This window comes from Schistocerca nitens, chromosome 4 (genome assembly GCF_023898315.1).
Source record: "Schistocerca nitens isolate TAMUIC-IGC-003100 chromosome 4, iqSchNite1.1, whole genome shotgun sequence".
Taxonomy (NCBI): domain Eukaryota; kingdom Metazoa; phylum Arthropoda; class Insecta; order Orthoptera; family Acrididae; genus Schistocerca; species Schistocerca nitens.
The window spans coordinates 525,135,251-525,155,324 of record NC_064617.1 but is presented as its reverse complement, the minus strand read 5'-3'; positions in this window follow the sequence as shown (position 1 = coordinate 525,155,324).

Genomic DNA, 20,074 nt, shown 5'->3' with positions numbered 1-20,074 from the left:
TTCGCAATTTTGGAAGGCTGTAGAGACAGCATGGCTCAATATTCCTGCAGGGGACTTCCAACAACTTTTTGATTTCACTGGTTTCTATACTTCCTAGTGTTCAGACTAAATAGTCAGCAGTGTATTTGCTAACTGTCAGACTGACCGAGACGTTTCAGATAGCTACTCACGACGGAAAAGAAAGACGCAGTAACGCAGCGTCACCAGCGTGTCCGAGCACCTCTGAGCGTGCCGTTTAGAATGTGTAGCGCCAGTTTAGCCCCAATCTGAGTGGACACTTGTGGTCCATAACCGGCTTTGTCGCGGCCGCCCTCTCGCCAGTAATTTGTTCTGTAACGGCGCGGTGTCCACCGGCCGTAGATGGACGGCTGATAAGCATATAAGGTGCCGGTAGGCTATAAACACGTTCTGGACGTCTCTCACACCTTCGGTTAAGAGCGTTGGATCCGTTCCGCTACTCAGGAGCATCGACCATCCCGGCTGCAGCACGCCACGTAAGTTGGAGAGGTGCACCATGTGGAATAAATGTGGTTAGGGATAAAGCGAAATCTTGTAAATTTAATTCAATGATAATCATAAACGTTGCATGTTACATAATAAAATAGGTCGTGAAATATTGGCACGTGAATGACGACACAGAAAGTCGTAAGCCACTATAGCCAAGTTATGCGTGTAAGTGTGCGTAATTTTGAAGACCTCTACGTTCAGTACTTTCTTTTGTTCCATCAGATATTTCACCTTGTGCAACCACATCAAAATATTTCGTTACTGTATTTTTTTAACTCAACAGTCTTCTTACCGGTTTGATGCGGCCCGGAAGTCCTACCGTCTTTACCTTATCAGTCCAATTAATTTTCAGCATTTGTCTGTAGCATCACATCTCAAATGCGTCGATTCACTTCTGCTCCAGTTTTCCCACAGTCCATGTTTCACTATCATACAATGTATACAATGTCGTGCTCCAAAACTACATTATCAGAAATTTCTTCCTCATTTTACGACTGATGTTTGCCAGTGCTTGTCTGCTTTTGACGTCCTCCTTTCTCCTTCCGTCATTTGTTATTTTGCTACCTAGGTAGCAGAATTCCTTAACTTCATCTACTTCGTAACCTTCAACCCTGGTTTTAAGTTTCTCGCTGTTCTCATTTCCGCTAGTTCTCATTATTTTCGGCTTTCTTCGATTTACTCGAAGTCCATATTCTTTACACATTAGACTGTTCATTACATTCAAGAGATCATGTAATTCTTCTTCACTTTCACTGAGGGTAGAAATGCCCACAGCGACTCTTATCACTTCGAATTTAACTCCACTACTGAAACTTTATTTTATTTCCATCATTGTTTCTTCGACATGCAGAGTGAACACTATGAGTGAAGGACTACATCCCTGTCTTACACCCTTTTTAATCAGAGCACTTCGTTCTTGGTCGTCCACCCTCATTATTTCCTCTTGGCTCTTGTAAATATTGTAGATTATCCGTCTCTCCCTATAGCTTACCCCTATTTTCAGCAGAATTTCGAATCTTGCAGCATTTGGCTTCGACGAACGCTTTTTCCAGGTCGACAAATCCTATGAACGTGTTTTGATTTTTCCTTAGTCTTGCTTCCATTATCAACCGCAACGTCAGAACTGCCTCTCTGGTGCCTTTATCATTCCTAAAGCCAAACTGATCGTCGTCTAACACTTCCTCAATTTTCTTTTCCATTCTTCTTTATGTTGTTATTGTCAGAAACATGGATGCATGAACTGTTCAGCTGATTGTGCGATCATTCTCACACTTTTCAGCTCTTGTTGTCTCTGTAACTGACAGATGTTATTTTTCTGAATGTCACACTCATACATTGTACAGAGCAACGAGAATAGTCGTCTTGTTGATACTTTTCCTGTTGATTTTAGAAATTCTGATGGGATACTATCTACTGTATTCCTTCTGCATTATTCGATCTTAAGTCTTCCAATGCTCTTTTATATTCTGGTTCTAGTCCTTGATCCCCTATCTCATCTATACCGATTCCTGTTTCTTCTTCTCTCACGTCATCAGGCAATTCCTTCCCCTTGCACAGGCCCCCATTGTATTCTTTCCACCAATCCGCTCTCTCCTCTGCATTTAGCAGTGGCATTCCCATTGCCTTCTTAATGTTACTACCCTTGCTTTTAATTTCTCCGAAGATTGTCTTGAATTTTCTATATGCTGATTCAGTCCTTCCTACAGTCAATTCTTTTTAGATTTCTTCACAATTTTCATAAAGCCATTTCGCCTTATCTACCCTGCACTTATTTCGTTCCTAAGCGACTTGTATTTCTGTGCTCCTGAGCTTCCGCAAATATTTTAGTACATTCTTCTTTCATCGATCAGCTGAGGCATTTCTTCTGTTACCCCTGGTTTCTTCGCAGTCACTTTCTTCGTCCCAATGTTTTCCTTTCCAAGTTGTGTAACTGCCCTTTTCAGAAATTTTGATTCCTCTTCAACTGAACTGCCTGCTGAGCTATTCATTGTTGCAGTATCTATAGCCTCAGAGAACTTCAAGCCTATCTCATCATTGCTTAGTAATTCCGTATCCCACTACTTTGCCTAATGATTGGTCTTGCCTAATCTCTTAAACTTCAGCCTACTCTTCATCAGTGCTAAATTGTGATCTAAGTCTATACCCCCTCCTGGGTACGTCTTACAACCAAGTACATGATTTTAGAATCTCTGCCTGACCACCATGGCCGGCCGGTGTGGCCGAGCTTTTCTAGACGCTTCAGTCTGGAACCGTGCGACCGCTACGGTCGCAGGTTCGAATCCTGCCTCGGGCATGGATGTGTGTGATGTCCTTAGGTTAGTTAGGTTTAAGTAGTTCTAAGTTATAGGGGTCTGATGACCTCAGATGTTAAGTCCCATAGTGCTCAGAGCCATTTGAACCTGACCATCATGTGATCTAATTGAAATCTTCCCCCATATTCCGGCCTATTGCAAGTATACCTCCACCTCTGGTGATTCTTGAACAGAATATTCGCTATTTAGCTGAAATTTATTGCAGAACTCAATTAGTCTTTTTTTCTTTCTCGTTCCTATATTACGACGATTTTTTCCTGTACCCTTTTTTCCACTCCTTCTCCTACAACCGAATTCCAGTCCCCCTTGGCAATTACAATTTCATCTCCCTTTAAGTACTGAATTACCTTTTCGATTTCCTCAAATAGTTTCTTTATCTTCAATTTGCGATATCGGGATGTATACCTGAACTATCGTTGTCAGTGTTGTGTTGCTGTCGACAATGATGAGAAAAGCCCTACCGCTGAACTGTTCACAGTAACAAACTCTGCCCTACCTTCATATTTATAAGGAACTCTACTCCTTTTACAATATTTTCTGCTGAGGTTGATGTTAATCTACAGTCATCTGAACAGAAATCCTTCTCTTCTTTCCATTCCACTTCACTGACCTCTACAACATCTACATTAAGCATTTCCATTTCCTTTTTCAGAATTTCTAGCTTCCCTGCCTGTTTCTGACCTCCCGCGCTCTGACTCAGCGGGTGTTATCCTTTCCTTGGTTTTTCAATAATTTTCTGATGGTCATCTCCCCGTAGGCAGTGTCCTCCCGGGCATCTGAATGTGGGACTACTCCGGTATATTTTGCCAATGGATAGATTGTTATCACCCTTTTCACTTACAGTCCTAATGTCCTGTGGATACACAGTATGTGTCTTTAAGGCTATGGTTTACTTTTCCTTCTACATCCTCCGACAGTTGATAAGTGCTGATTCTTCCGCCTTTAGGGGCAGTTTCCCACTCCAAGGGTAATTGAGTGCACTGAATGTCTGTTCGCTCCACCACCCACTTTGAGAATGGCACTGGCAGAATGAGGATGATTCCTTATGCCGGAAGTCTTCGACCACCAATGCTGATGATTTTTATTCAAAATTGAAGCGGTTACGGGGTTCTAACCTGGAATCGAGGACGAATCAAGGATGGTACCACCTTTTTATTCTTTTATTTTTCGTTTTGTTCGTTTGACTTTGGTCGGGGCGTCGTCACATAACACCCGTTCAAGTTCACCGTTGATCCTTTCATTCAATCTTTTTTTATTACAGAGAGCAGTCGGCCCGCTGACCGAACACGCTGAGCTACCTTGCCGGCTCCCCTAGACGAAGAGCGTATCCAATAGGGTAAGATACATCGTGAATATGTTGGCACATGACCGATGACATTGAAATTCGAACGCCACAGCTACATTATATGTGTAAGGGTGTGTTACTTTGACCATCTCTAACGTCAGCAATTTATTTTGTTCAATTACATATTTTACCTCACACAGTCAAAATTTTTCGTTACGGCGTAATTTCAATATTGCATTACGTCACCTTAATAACTAGATCCACGTATTACGCTTACAACATTGGAAACTTCTGAGTTGACCTGGTATTAAAAACGTTTACATTCCTTCTTTTGTGAAGTATACGCCAAATCGGTATGTAGCTTACATTTATTCATACAATACTAGCTACCGCGGCAGGTGATTAAATCCTTGGTGACAAGTGACATCGGTTTTCTGAGACAGAGACCGTGCCCGAAGGTAGTGCTTCTCAATCTGGCTAATATATGGCCTGCGGGACGTTTTCACTGTACAGAGGACGGTGTCAAGAAAACGAGAGACTGGGTAGCATTGTCACAAACAAATGGTTCAAATGGCTCTAAGCACTATGGGACCTAACATCTGAGGTCATCAGTCCCCTTGACTTAGAACTACTTAAACCTAACCTAAGGACATCACACACATCCATGCCCGAGGCAGGATTCGAACCTGCGACCGTAGCAGCAGCGCGGTTCCGGACTGAAGCGCCTAGAACCGCTCGGCCACAACGGCCGGCTGTCACAAACAGGTAGCCTTGTTGTTGGTCGTGAGGAAGGGTGAGCAGGGACGATTGGGGTTCTGTGTTAGGTAGTAACTAGCCGACCGTTGTGGCCGATCGGTTCTAGGCGCTTCAGTCCGGAACCGTGCTGCTGCTACGGTCGCAGGTTCGAATCCTGCCTGGGGCATGGATGTGTGTGATGTCCTTAGGTTAGTTAGGTTTAAGTATTTCTAAGTCTAGGGGACTGATGACCTCAGATGTTAAGTCCCATAGTGCTCAGAGCCATCTGAACTGTTTTTAGGTTGTAACTAAAACAACATTCATCAAAGCAGGTAAATGGGTGTGTGAATATCGTAAATACTCATACGACGACACCGAGACCTGAATACAATATCATTGATTAAAATGTTCTTTCGATTAAAAACTGGTTTAAAAAGGAGATCATAGCAACTTAAATAAGGTACATAATGTGAAAATATTCTTAAATACAATTTTGAAAAAAAAGTATTACTCTGGCGTCAACAAGCCGCTGTAACGTCAGAAAGCGTTTAATGTCAGCGAGTTTTCTGTGCTGTATTTATTAAGTTTCCAGTGATCTACCTCTGACTCAGCCAATGCGCCGAACGAACTCTCCACGGCCCACATATTTAGTAACAGCGAAAGCTATTATTGCGTGTTTAAAATATTTAATGTTTTTTAATATTCAGTGTATTATCAGAAGTTACATTAACTCTTTAATTTCGTCGTGTATGTCCCAAAACGTCCATTGCGTTCTCTTTTTGTAGTCTCTGCTAGCAACAGTAGGCATTAGGCTAACATTTTCCGTAGTTATAACTGATGTGTTTGTGTGGATTCTGTCCAATAAGCTTACATTATTCTGCATATTCTTCTATTGTGACATAGCTACTACGTGTATGTTTCTGTGTACAGCTGAACCACGACGTGATGCGTATTGGTGGGACGGGGAGGGAGCGGGTATAATGTTAGCCCCGCCTGTTGCATTCTCTAAGCCACACGTGCCTTCTCGGTAGTGATAAATGGCAAACACCTCACGCTGGGGAATTGCGAGCGCCGACAGACATCTGCAGCCGGGAGCTCTGAACATGCTTGTGTTTCAGTGACCACCTCGTGACACGACAGTGGATCGTCGTGTGTCAAAAAGAATGGCGATCTTGTCTTAACGTCCCGTATGGCACAAACCTCTTTACAAAAACCTTAACCGCAAAGGCTGCTACGTTTTGATGATGGTTGAGGTAAAATACTCGATAGTAGGCAATCTCTGTGGCAACTGCAGCGTCTCGCTTGCAAAAATCTTACCCAGGCAAGGGAGACAGTCTGGTTTCCCTAGCTACTCACGGGACTGAGAACCATACAAATATTCTCTTATAACTCCCAGCGAGATGGATGCATCCCTGGTGCAAAGTAGATCATGTAGGATGAACCAAGAAAGGTCTACAAATCTATGGAAAATCTTACTTTCTGTGTGTCATTTGTTTCAAATGTCCTAAAACCAATTAAGAAGCCAATGAATCTACACAAGGGGAGACAAACAGTGCCAACACGATCACCAGACTTTGTAAGTACAACTGCAAATGTTTTATTACCTCAAAAACTAGACTTTTCCCAGACATTCAGAGAAGTGTCATTCTTGTCAACATTGCAGAGCTTCCAGTTCCTCAACATGCAGAACCAGTAAACAGGCAAGCACTGGCAACGCTATGGAAGTTCCTTCAAAGTCTCCTCCGACAGGCAAACGAAAAGGGAAACGTCAAACACAGACGAAAATGGGTCGCAGAGTATTAGACCAATCAGATATAATTCTATTTGAAGCTCCCAATGATTCCGCTTCAGAGACTATAGAATATGAAGTCACCCTGGGGCAACCATGTAGCCTCAACTAAATCCGCAACCACGGAATAAAAAGACAGATGAAAGAAAAACTTCACCAATAAACGGCCTCCATACTACAGAGGAACATCAGTTGGCTCAGGATCCCTGTGAATAAACGAAAAGTCGTAGTACAAAGACCATCCCTGCGTTTATATTTGCAAGAAACGCATTTTAAAGTCACTGGCTCTCCTGTCCTAAGGCCTACACCATCCATCGCATTAGTGACCTGACTGAGGAAAAGGGCTAGTGAGGAGTAGTTGTGTTTGTTAATAACCCACACGCCACGCCTCTGCTCTATCACTAGTTACAGGCCTGTAAGCAGTGCAGTGATATTCAACTGGTCAGGATGTTCTCTATCCTGATCATTAAAAGAAGAATTTGACTACGAGAACCTTAAAGACCGTTTAGAACGAATTCACCATTTGTTTCAATGAATCACCCCAATGCATTGTGGGGCCCATCTGCTACTAGGACCAGCGGTGCAGCGTTAGAGAGACTCATGATATCTCAGGAGCTGTCTATCCTCAACATGGGTTATGCTGCATTTTTCAGTGCCGCTTGTCGGTCAGCCTCAGCCAGTGTCATCTCTCCCTGCTCTCCAGTCCTCGTAGATTTTGCTCAGTGGGAAGTTTCAAAGATTATCGGAACAGGGATCCAGCTACGACATGGAACAGTCCCCGAAAGAAAGCGGCCAAGATGAATAAACAGCGGAGGAAACTGGACGATGTACAGCCAGCTGGAATGATGTTTATTGCTCAACAATCAGGGAAAGACGTGCGACTCTGCGACGGTTTATGTACAAACTAACAAAATAAAACCTCGCAGCCTTTCGCGCAGCAAGAGTCAAATTTCGACGCACATTCAAGGAGAGAGAGATTAGGACATGGTAGGTGTTCATCCTCTCTATCTACCATTCCACTCGTTTTAAAAAAGTATGGGGAACCAATGAGAAGATTTCTATTAAACCACAGTCGGTCATGTATAGCACCGATGCCGAAGCTTGTGTGTCTCCAAACAAATCCCAGAGACAACATTTAGACTGTGTCAGAGAACTTTCCGGTGTTCAGAATCTAGCATTCCGCTGGCTACAGTGCGACCATAGAGAGAGGTGATTGGACTTCAGAGCCTACAATTCTGAGTCATATTCGCTCGGTCTTTCTTATCAAAACCTTTATTTAGGTAGCAAGTTGGTGAAGTGGTGTCTGATAGTCCTCAAATGAGGAATGATGTTTCTTGGGAGGTGTTTTATGATCAAACTTCTGTACCACATATTTATAACGTCGACTGTAAGGAGCACTGACCATTGCTCTATTGTTGGAGATGATTTTTTAGTTTTTTTGCATCCTGAAATCCTGCAACAGCAGCTCGTTAGCTACAATTCATAATTAGAAGTTTGACAGAGACAGGTTTCTACAGGTAGGTGTGTGTTTTGATTTTAACCGCTCTCGTCGTATTTTTAAATTACGAGATTTGCAAACGGTTGACTCTAGTCTATATTTGAAGGATTCCGTGATGCTTCAGGGCTTCATATTAGATTCAAGGCAATCATGGTTACCATACCTAAACGATATGAAGGTAAAGACGCCAGTGGCATCGGAAATCTTAAGTGCCTAGACCGCAAGTGTTGGGCAGCCGACAGAGCACTTCTGATGCCGTTTTATAAGGCTTTCTTGAGATCTCTGCTAAACTACCGGTACGCAGTGTGTGGGGCAGCGGTACGTTTTTACCTCATGATCATCGGAGCTAACCATCAGAGGGGATCACGCTGGCCACAGTGTCTGTGCTCAGGCTGGAGAGTCACCATTTACAATTCGGCAACCCCTCATAGTACATCAAGCTTATAACACGCACAGTGTTCTAAAATGTTCAGCATACCATACTGATGGTCACCCAACTATCAAAAATATATTCTGAGATCGTCTTAGAACAAAGAGGTCATTTTTGATGAGCGACAGTCGCTTGGTATGGGGATTGTACAAATCCAGATCCAGGACTGGAACCTACTACAACCCTGCTCACTCAATAGGCCCAGACTAATTTTAGTTTTAGTGTGGTGCAGGAATGCTGCATTCCTGCATGTTTTCCTAATACAATGACATGAAATTTTAAATGAGGACCAGTACTATACAGTTGTATTCAGAAATTGATGTAAGAAGGGTGACTGCCTTGGGTGTCTTGTTGGTATCCTCAAGATTTGGCCACGTAAAGTATTCACTGTGTACGATGTAGAGATATTCGTGATCTTTGGAGCTTACGATCAGATAAGACGTGTTCAGACTGATAAATTCCTCCCTGAATGCCTTCAACTCTCTATGTACCCAGCGTAGTCCAGGATATGCATGACGTCTTTCTCCTCCTTCAAAGGCTGGGGAAGGTGATACGCTTCTGATGGGTACCAGGGTACTTAGGAATTGAAGGAAAGGAATTACCAGGTGTAACAGCCAAGGAAACGTGTAATAATCAGATGGCTCAGTGTATGACATTATCTCGCTATCTGGCCCATCCATGTTTTTTGGTCGTGACTGGCCAGCTCTGTGTAGATATTTTTGCCTCCTTCTTGTTATTATCTGATTCTGTTAAAGAATATTTTTAGACAATCTGAACAAATCTGCAGTACCTTAATCGATGTGTGAGTGATAGCCTTCTTCCCATATTACTTGATTTGTTTGAATAGTTCCTTCGTTACAGAAGAGCATCGCACATATTCGTTGCCCTCGTGGTAACACGTTAGTGGTTGAAAGTACGTTAGTATTATCATCAAGACTAAGTTGCGTTGTGACGGTGCCGAACAGTGCTTGAAACTTGAAACGTGTTGCCACCGGGGCAATGAATATCGCACCAGTGCACAGTACCAATAAGTTCTAAACAGCCGCGCACGATTATGCGATTTTTCAGGGGGGTCATATCTCTGGTTCTGTAGATCACAGAGATAGCCAGTCCAATGCTTTGGATAATCCTATCGGAAGAACAGGCATACTGTAACTATCCTACAGTAAGAGATTAAAATTTAAACATTACGCAGTTGCAAACTAAACAAATCGGTGGGTTCCTTTGTACCTGGTGCAGTCTACGGTGGCCTTAGGCAGTTTACAGTAGCACCATTTGTTCATGGACGGTTCCGGAAAAAACCATAAGCTCATGATTTTTAGGTACGAAAGTACCATGTGTGGGATGGCCACTTCTATAACTTCTATTCATGGCTAATCGTCAACATTTTTATCGCATGCTCTTAAGATGATGTTCTCGGGAAATTTTGAAACATTTTAAAATATCATTTCCGTTACCGACGTCAAGAGGTTCGGAGTTACCGTTTTTATGCACGTAATATCCGGTCTGAGGCGTGAATGTAGTTGTAACTGAGACACTGAAAACTTGGCAATGGTTCTGGGTTCATCGCACTGGGTATGAGTTCACCAAACTGTGTTTGTAGTCACCATTTCTTCACCAATGCCTCGCTGTGTGTAATGGGCACTTCACGCGTTTACGGGCTGTCTTGACCTGAAAATTATTCCATGATGCCACCTGGTGGCGTAACTGTCTTACAAAAACCTTTTTTTTCATACCAAATTCCTTGCACTTACTAACCAGACACCGCATCTTTGGTACGCCATAGGTACAGACGAAGATTGGGTAACATTTTTACGTAAAGCAGCGGAAAGGGAACTTGGCTAGTTGAGAGTCGATTATGTAGTTATTTGTTGTTTATATAGGCTCCACATCCTGCTGCAACAGGGAAAGAACGGAAACCAGCTAAATTTTGCTGCTGTTAGAGCTCAAAAAAGGCGAATATGCTTCTCTTTAAAAGATTCTGATGTAAAAGTAGGACACCAGTTGCCTCCGTCTTTATTCCGCCTTCCTCAATAAAAATTTTGACATGCAGATATATTCGCTATCGCTCTTTTCTGCTGAAAGAGAGTAGCACAGAGACAGTGACGGTGTAAGTGAGAGGGGACAGTGAGAGTTGGAGAGAAAGAGAGGGAAGACAGTGGTGGTGGGAGACAGAGTTTGGAAGTGAAACAGGAAGAGAGGTGGATGAAGACAACAACAGTGCAAGACAAAGAGAGACGAGACAGTGATGGTCAGTGAGAGTGGCAGCAAAAGAGAAAGAGGAAAAGAAAGGGGTGGAGGTAGTAGCGTGGGGAGCAAAAGAGATAGGAAACAATGGAAATGAAGGAGACAGAGAGAGAGAGAGAGACAGAGAGAGAGAGAGCATGCGCACGCGTGTGAGATTGGAAGAGACGATGAGTCGATTTCGGTCGTTGGACATGCTCCCCCTTCCCACCCACCCACCCACCTACACACACACAGGCAAATTTTAACACGAAAAATTTGCTCACTCTGCTCCACCTCCTGTACGCCCGTGCACGTGTTACCTCGTTTACAGATCAAAACACCGAATATACCATTCCCAAAAATTTGTGTGGAGGGAGTCGGTTGAAGAGAAAGAGAGTACATTGCAAGCGAGAAGCTGTGGCAACAGAAGGGAAGAAGAATTGGATAAAGAGAATGGCAGTGGGGCAGAGAGCCAGCGAAAGTGGCAGAGAAGGAGACAGTGGCAAGGAGGAGCGAGAGAAATGGATGAGTACAGTGATTACGGGAGAGACAGATGGCGAGAAAGTGCCAGTGGGTGAAAGAAGGGTAGTCTGAGACAGACGTATGTATACATTGGGCGTGGGGGAGGGGGGAAGATTCTCATTATGAAGGCCTCACTACAGAGAGACGCTGGGAATGATCTGTGATAAAAAAGAGCGAGGATACGTTCGCATGCCAAAATTTTGGTGAGGAGGGCAGAATGAGGATCGAGGCGTCTGGTTCTCCACATTTCCATCAGACTCTTTCGAAGAGGAGCACATTCACCTTCTTTACGCTTCCATCTGAGGGAAATTACAACGGCTGTTGTATCGCCTGCGTTTGGTACGCTGTGAGTGTCATATACACTGATGGAAAATAAATTGCAACACCAAAGTATTTAACTAATGTAGAGTAATGACATTTCTGGAATACATTTCACAAGGTAACGTATTTCAGTGATTAACATTGCAAGATCACAGATTAATGTTAGCCAGAGATAAGCAACTGCAATGTGAAATGATGGTACATTCATAGCTGGTGTAACCGCCAGAATGTTAAATGCAAGCAGGCAAACTTACTTGGACTGTATTGTACAGGTGCCGGATATCTGTTTGCGGGATGGAGCTCCATACCTGTTGCACTTGGTCGGTCAATACATAGGCGGTTGATGCCGGTTTTGGATGACGCTTGAGCCGTCGTCAGATGTTATCCCTTATGTGCTCGGCTGGAAACAAACCACGTGATCCTTCAGGCCAAGGCAACATGTCGACACTGTGTAGAGCATGTTGGGTTACAACAGCCATATGTGGGCGAGCATTATCCTGTTGAAAAACACCCCCTGGAATACTGTTCATGAATGGCAACAGAACAGATCGAATCATAAGATTGACGTACAAAGTTGAAGTCAGAGTGTTGGGGATAGCCACGAGAGTGCTCCTACTGTCACACAAAATCGCATCCTGGACCATAGATCGAGCTGTCGCTCCAGTATTCTAGCACGCAGACAGGTTGGTTGCAGGTGCTCCACTGGCCACCTTCTAAACAACACACAGTCATAACTGGCACCGAACAGAAGCAGCTTCCATCAGAAAACACAACAGGCCTCCATCCTGCCACCAATGAGCTCTCACTTGAACCAATGAAGTCGCCATCAATGATGGTTTGGGGTCAGTGGAATGCACGCTGCGGGTCGCCTAGTTCGGAGATGTCCTTGAAGTAAACGATTTGTAACAGTTCGTTGTGTCACTGAGATGCCAACTGCTTCTCAAATTGCTGCTGCAGATACAGTACGGTGCGCCAGAGCCATTCGCCGAACACAATGGTGTTCTCTCTCGGTAGCGCCACGTGGTTGTCGGGACTTGGCGACCGTACATGCTCGAGACCACCGCTGCCAAGTCTTTCTGCAGTACCGCAGAAGGATCTGGCTTCTCATAGCCCTATTACAGGACCTCGTTGAAACTGAGTGAGATATTAATAACGGCGCCTTTGTCACCTTAAATACGTTGTTGACTAACGTTAGTTCACCAGGTAATGGCTCTGGCGCATCGTACTGTATCTGCAGCAGCAATCTGAAAAGCAGTTGGCATCTCAGTGACACAACCAACTGTTACAAATCGGTTACTTTAAGGACACCTCCGAACTAGGCGACCGGAAGCGTGCATTCCACTGACCCCAAACCATCATTGATGGCGACTTCATTCGGGTCAAGTGAGAGCTCATTGGAGGCAGGATGGAGGTCTGTTGTGTTTTCTGATGGAAGCTGGTTCTGTTCGGTGCCCGTTCTGACTGTGTGTTGGTTCGAAGGTGGCCAGGTAACTACTACTTACCACTGTTGCAGTGTTTATTTAAAGCAAATCTGATTTATATCCTCATAGTGCCGCTACTGGAGCTACTCTTATGCAAATGGTGCGAAATTTGAACAGACATTATCTTACAGATGTAGAAACACGCCGCCGGGCGCGGTGGCCGAGCGGTTCTAGGCGCTACAGTCTGGAACCGCGCGACCGCTACAGTCACAGTTTCGACTCCTGCCTCGGGCATGGATGTATGTGATGTCATTAGGTTAGTTAGGTTTAAGTAGTTCTAATTTCTAGGGGACTAATAACCATAGAAGTTAAGTCCCTTAGTGCTCAGAGAGCCATTAGAAACACGCCTACCAATTTTAGTTTATGTCGCACAACTTCTTGGTGTTGCGATTTTTTTCCGTCAGTGTATTTATGCGAAGTTGGAGGCAGAGCGTAGTGACCGTTATAGGCTGTGGACGGTGACTCAGTAGTCAAGATTACGACCCATCACGGTCTGTTTTTCTATCCATGACGTGCCACAACTGTTAAGTGGACAACGTGCGCTACCTTCTACTTTGCACGTATCTCTACGTAATTTTTCATGAATGCATAGTAGATTTGTTGCTGTCTCTTCTTATTCACAGCAGATTGTTTACGGCACCTTGAAAACAGCATTGGCCTGCTAACGACGCAAAGTGTCGAACACTCTGTCTCGTCCGCATATATCCAATGCCGTTTGGCATCGTAGTGCATCTGCTTCCCATACCTCACATTTATCAGTCTTTCTACGGTTCCTTTCGAATCCAGTCTCTCATTTTCGTGGGTAAATTACTGTTCTTCCAAACGCATTTACTGTCACTGAAGATGAGTAGTTACTCAGCTCCACTACGAACGGCTGTCGAACAAAAAAGGACTGTCCGTAACCAAATAGCGACCGCGACTGGGAGGAAAAATAAAAAATAAATTGGCGAGCGCCGCGCGGGGGTCTGGTGCTTATGAGGATGGCAGGCAGGCAAACAGCCTTTGTACGGCGCGGCGGCAGCTGCGGCCGCGAGTGCAGAGTGAGCATCGGTTAGTCGCCAGTCGGCACGGGCGCGTTTATTTCTGGAGGCGAGGCAGCTGCCGCGACGCCTGCAGGGGCTCGCCAAACGCAATTATGGCAAACGCCCGCCCAAACAAAGCAGCGCGCCGAGCCAGCGGCGTCGCGCACTTGTCGTGATTTCGCTGCGCTGCGTCCGTAGCGAGCGACTATAGTTGCAGCTGAGGCCTTTCGCCCAATAATGTCGTTGTACCACGACCTTGTCTGGAGCACTGAACTGCTTGGTGCCAATCTCGCCAAACTACGATGTAGGGAGAGAGGTGTCGTCATTGTGTTAACCATGCCCTATGAAGGAAGAATACGGATTCAGATCGCTAGAGCACTTATTCAGTATACTGACACTGAAAAACGGGCCTGTCACCACTTCTGAAAATGGAAGTTTTGAGACACTTTTAAGCTACAACAGAGTGGCCAGAAGAGCTGACCAGACAAGAAAATCAGGCCAAGAGAAGTCACTGTTGCTTCATGGTGGTGAGCGAGTGCGCTGGATTCTTTTACACTACTGCCAATTAAAATTGCTACACCATGAAGATGACGTGCTACAGCCGCGAAATTTAACCGACAGGAAGAACATGCTGAGATATGCAAATTATTAGCTTTTCAGAGCATTCATACAAGGTTGGCGCCGGTGGCGACACCTACAACGTGCTGACATGAGGGAAGTTTCCAACCGATTTCTAATACAGAAACAGCAGTTGACCGGCGTTTCCTGGTGAAACGTTGTTGTGAGGCCTCGTGTAACGAGAAGAAATGCGTACCATCACGTTTCCGATGTTGATAAAGGTCGGACTGTAGCCTATCGCGATTGCGGTTTATCGTTTCGCGACATTGCTGCTCGCGTTGGTTGAGATCCAATGACTGTTAGCAGAATATGGAATCGGTGGGTTCAGGAGAGTAATACGGAACGCCGTGCTGGATCAAAACGACCTCGTATCACTGGCAGTTGAGATGACAGGCATGTTATCCAAATGGCTGTAATTGATCGTACAGCCAAGTCTCGATCCCTGAGTCAACAGATGGGGACGTTTGCAAGACAAGAACCATCTGCACGAACAGTTCGACAACGTTTGTAGCAGCATGGACTGACTATCAGCTCGGAGACCATGGTTGCGGTTACCCTTGACGCTGCATCACAGACAGGAGCGCCTGCGATGGTGTACTCAACAACGAACCTGGGTGCACGAATGGCAAAACGTCATTTTTTCGGATGAATCCAGGTTCTGTTTGCAGCATCATGATGGTCGCATCCGTGTTTGGCGACATCGCAGTGAACGCACATTGGAAACGTGTATTCGTCATCGTCATACTGATGTATCACTCGGCGTGATGGTATGGAGTGGCATTGGTTACACGTCTCGGTCACCTCTTGTTCGCACTGACGGCACTTTGAACACCGGACGTTACATTTCAGATGTGTTACGACCCGTGGCTTTACCCTTCATTCGATCCCTGCGAAACCCTACATTTCAGCAGGATAATGCATGAACGCATGTTGCAGGTCCTGCACTGGCCTTTCTGGATACAGAAAATGTTCGACTGCTGCCCTGGCCAGCACATTCTCCAAATCTCTCACCAATTGAAAACGTCTGGTCAATGGTGGCCGCCGGCCGGGGTGGCCGAGCGGTTCTAGGCGCTACAGTCTGGAACCGCGCGACCGCTACGGTCGCAGGTTCGAATCCTGCCTCGGGCATGGATGTGTGTGATGTCCTTAGGTTAGTTAGGTTTAAGTAGTTCTAAGTTCTAGGGGACTGATGACCTCAGATGTTAAGTCCCATAGTGCTCAGAGACATTTCAACCAATGGTGGCCGAGCAACTGGCTCGTCACAATACGCCAGTCGCTACTCTTGATGAACTGTGGTATCGTGTTGAAGCTGCATGGGCAACTGTACCTGTACACGCCATACAAGCTCTGTTTGATTCAATGCCGAGGCGTATCAAGGCCGTTATTAGGTCCAGAGGTGGCTGTTCTGGGTACTGATTTCTCAGGATCTATGATCCCAAATTGCGTGAAAATCTAATCACATGTCAGTTCTAGTATAATATATTTGTCGTATGAATACCTGTTCATCATCTGCATATCTTCTTGGTGTAGCAATTTTAATGGCCAGTAGTGTAGTTATCGGCCTAAACTGCTGGTGAGATAAAAACACTATCCAGCTGGTTAGGATGAATAGTACTTAATTCAGATTCTCCCTCTCACTGTAATCAGACAGTCTGAGTCAGTATACTCATGCGTACGTGATGGCCAAGCTATGGCAGCAGTGTGAACCTCTAACTTCAAGATGAAGACAGTAAACGATTTTGGGTCAGTTACTTACTTTGGACAAAGGACTAAGACTCCAGAAGCTACAGGGATCTGCCTGAGTAGAAGATCGTATGTACACCACCTGCCTAATCACCTACTGGTTGACTACCTCCTGAGCCGGCCGAAGTGGCCGTGCGGTTAAAGGCGCTGCAGTCTGGAACCGCAAGGCCGCTACGGTCGCAGGTTCGAATCCTGCCTCGGGCATGGATGTTTGTGATGTCCTTAGGTTAGTTAGGTTTAACTAGATCTAAGTTCTAGGGGACTAATGACCTCGACAGTTGAGTCCCATAGTGTTCAGAGCCATTTTTTTTTAACTACCTCCTGAGGTTGTCCACCTCCTTTGTGTGACGTGTATTTGAATCAGTGCTGGTAGCTGCTTGGCTGCCCTTCCGGTGTTTTCTGGTCTTCGTGAACTACCTTGTCACTGATCATCGTTCAGGGTGGACACGTGCCTTTGTTGTCATCATGCTCCATTCTGGGGCCGAGGTGCACGGTCTGTGCGAGCTGCTGCCAGTCTCCTGAAATCAGCGGCTGACGCTGCTTTTACATGCTGTTGCCCAGGCGGAATTGCAGGTGGCAACTCACTTACCGCCGGCCGGTGTGGCCGTGCGGTTCTAGGCGCTTCAGTCTGGAACCGCGTGACCGCTACGGTCGCAGGTTCGAATCCTGCCTCGGGCATGGATTTGTGTAATGTCCTTAGGTTAGTTAGGTTAAAGTAGTTCTAAGTTCTAGGGGACTGATGACCACAGATGTAAAGTCCCATAGTGCTCAGAGCCATTTTTTGAACTCACTTACCTCTGTGTCTCACTACACCATACCGAGTTCAACGGCCTCTACTCCAATGGCGACCACACCTCTGAACCTAACATTAATAAAACTTTCATTTAAGCAGATATTATTTACTAGCAGCACACTGCCCACTACCAGTCAACCCACCACTCTCAACTGGAGTCAGTCAAAATCTGCCAGGAACGACATTTTTCATTTTTGTTATAAATCCGACTCAGATAAAAAAAATAAAAGTGGAGATAATGTTGGTGTCCTGAATGTGTATTCTAACTAAAAGTATGCGCTTTCATCTCTACACAAAAAAAAGTCAAGGAAAAGTACTCGCATAGTGTTAAAATGGTTCAAATGGCTCTGAGCACTATGGGACTTAACATCTGAGGTCATCAGTCCACTAGAACTTAGAACTACTTAAACCTAACTAACCTAATGACATCACACACATCCATGCTGAGGCAGGATTTGAACCTGGGACCGTAGCGATCGCGCGGTTCCAGACTGAAGCGCCTAGAGCCGCTCGGCCACTCCGGCCGGCGCATCGTGTTAGTTAATGAGCATTGCGTTCTCATTTGAGTATATGGCCGAAAGAGTCAGCCTTCAGGAATTGTGAAACGAACACTGTCGTCCAGGACCATCTGCCACAAAGAGCACAGATTCGCCACGAGATGAGCGATTTCACAGGCATCTATTGTGCTGAATGAGGCCTAAGTGCTGTAGTGTGCGACAATCTACGTCGTGAGGAAACCCTGTAGAAGCCGTTTGCGCCCAGGGAGATGTAGCAGTGTTACATATGGCGGACCTAAGATCGGACATAAAGGGAAACATTTATGAAAACTATTTAATTCTGTAGTAATTCAGGGAATGAAGCCACAGTAATTTTAATCTACCATCCATCATAAATTTTCATGGTGATCCCAATAAAACTTGAATATTGATCAATTAAATTCAGTTGGCTCTAAGCACTATGGGACTTAACATCTGAGGTCATCCATCCCCTAAACTTAGAACCACTTTAATTAACCTGAGGACATGACACACATCCATGCCCGATACAGGATTCGAACCTGCGACCGTAGCAGCAGCGCGGTTCCAGACTGAAGTGCCTAGAAGCGCTTGGCCACAGCGGCCGGCAATATTGATCATATCTATAATACTTTAGGATTTACTGTTAAAGTGAAATTAACAAGTTTTGTAACAAAGACCTGAACGCTAAAATCTGAACGCTTTGGTCGTTCTTAACGATCGACATTTCATATAGAATCACATCATTAAAATGACAAATGTTGCAAATATCAACTCTGTAACTTTATTTGTTTAAAGGATATAGTAAATTTAAATTATCGGTATTTTCAGTTAAGCATCAGATCATCATTTCCTCCACACGAAACACATTGAACGATGACAGCATGACAACTTATTGAATCATTATGTAGTAGAATATTTCTTGTAAAATTTAGTGCATAACAGTTAATTTTGTTCTTTATTTATTTATCAGGAAGCACATTGGTGCAAGGCTACTGGCTGTGGCATTCAAACCTAAGAAGGAAATTGTATTGATTTTATGTAAAAGAATTTAACGTTCATTAAGTAATGGATATTGTTGTTACTTTATTTAGAACGTGAAAGTGGTCAATCTTTGATTATGTAAATATGTTAAAATGTGAAATAATGTAGAATAAGCTGTAGCCAATGCAATGGACGGTTTCAGGAAAGAGAACTGCCCAAGTCAGTTGAGAGAGGATGTTCGGTGTGCGGGAAACGCGGCCGGGGACGGGCAGAGGGACAGTGTTGATGGAGACGCGAAAGCGGACGGTCGGTCTTTAGGTAGCTAGAAGGTGAAACGACACAGAAACTTTCTCGTTGTGTGGTATCGCGGGACTTAGTCTTTGAGCGGTGAGCAGCCGCGCGCCTGTTCTGAAATCCAAATTTTCGCGTAGTTAACGAGGTGAAGTATTGGACTTGTAATTCGCGATGAGATTATGAATGATTGAACTGTGTCAAATGGATATGCGCTCGAGTGTAATAGTAATTCTAAATACGACGACTTTCGCTATTAGTTTGCTTCCTAAATAAATATTAATCTAAACAAATCGCAACTGTGTGGCCTACATCATTTAGGGGTCGTTAATTTAGCTCCCGATATTATTATTACTGTTGTTACATGTTATATTAGCTTTGTATGTTTCATACAATTTCGCAAACTTTCCATGAGCCAGTCAGTGTAATCAAAGGGTCATTAGTGTCTAATTTAGGGCGTGTTATGTGACATTTTCGGTTCAACCCCAAGACGAGTTTGAGCCAAGACATTTACACGATGAGGTACCGCATGTGAGCCCAAACATCTTTTGGATGTTAGCCTGTAATCATCGTTTTGCCTTAAAATGTAATGCTGAACAACTTACACTCCTGTAATAATGTGCTACTTCACTAGATGGGGAGTTGCTGCAGAACAGATATATCGCTTTAAGATTATCTATTTGACATTTCTCGGTTTCGACGATGATAAATGTACTGAAAGGACTGCTCTTACGAACAATCTCATTGTATGTGTTTCCCATCTTTGAGGTATTTGTAAAAAATACGTTTTCAAAATCTGATACGACTTACGATCTCACTCCTCTATTTATTTGGAGTGGTTCATCTTGGTGATCAGACCTGTTACGATAGGATCAAAATGGCGTGTCTGTATCACCACACATGGAACTTCATCAAAAAAACAGCACTCTGCTCACAGTTAAACGATGAACACAGCTGAGACATTATCAGCTTAATGCAGAGCCTTGCGCTGTCTTTCAGTTA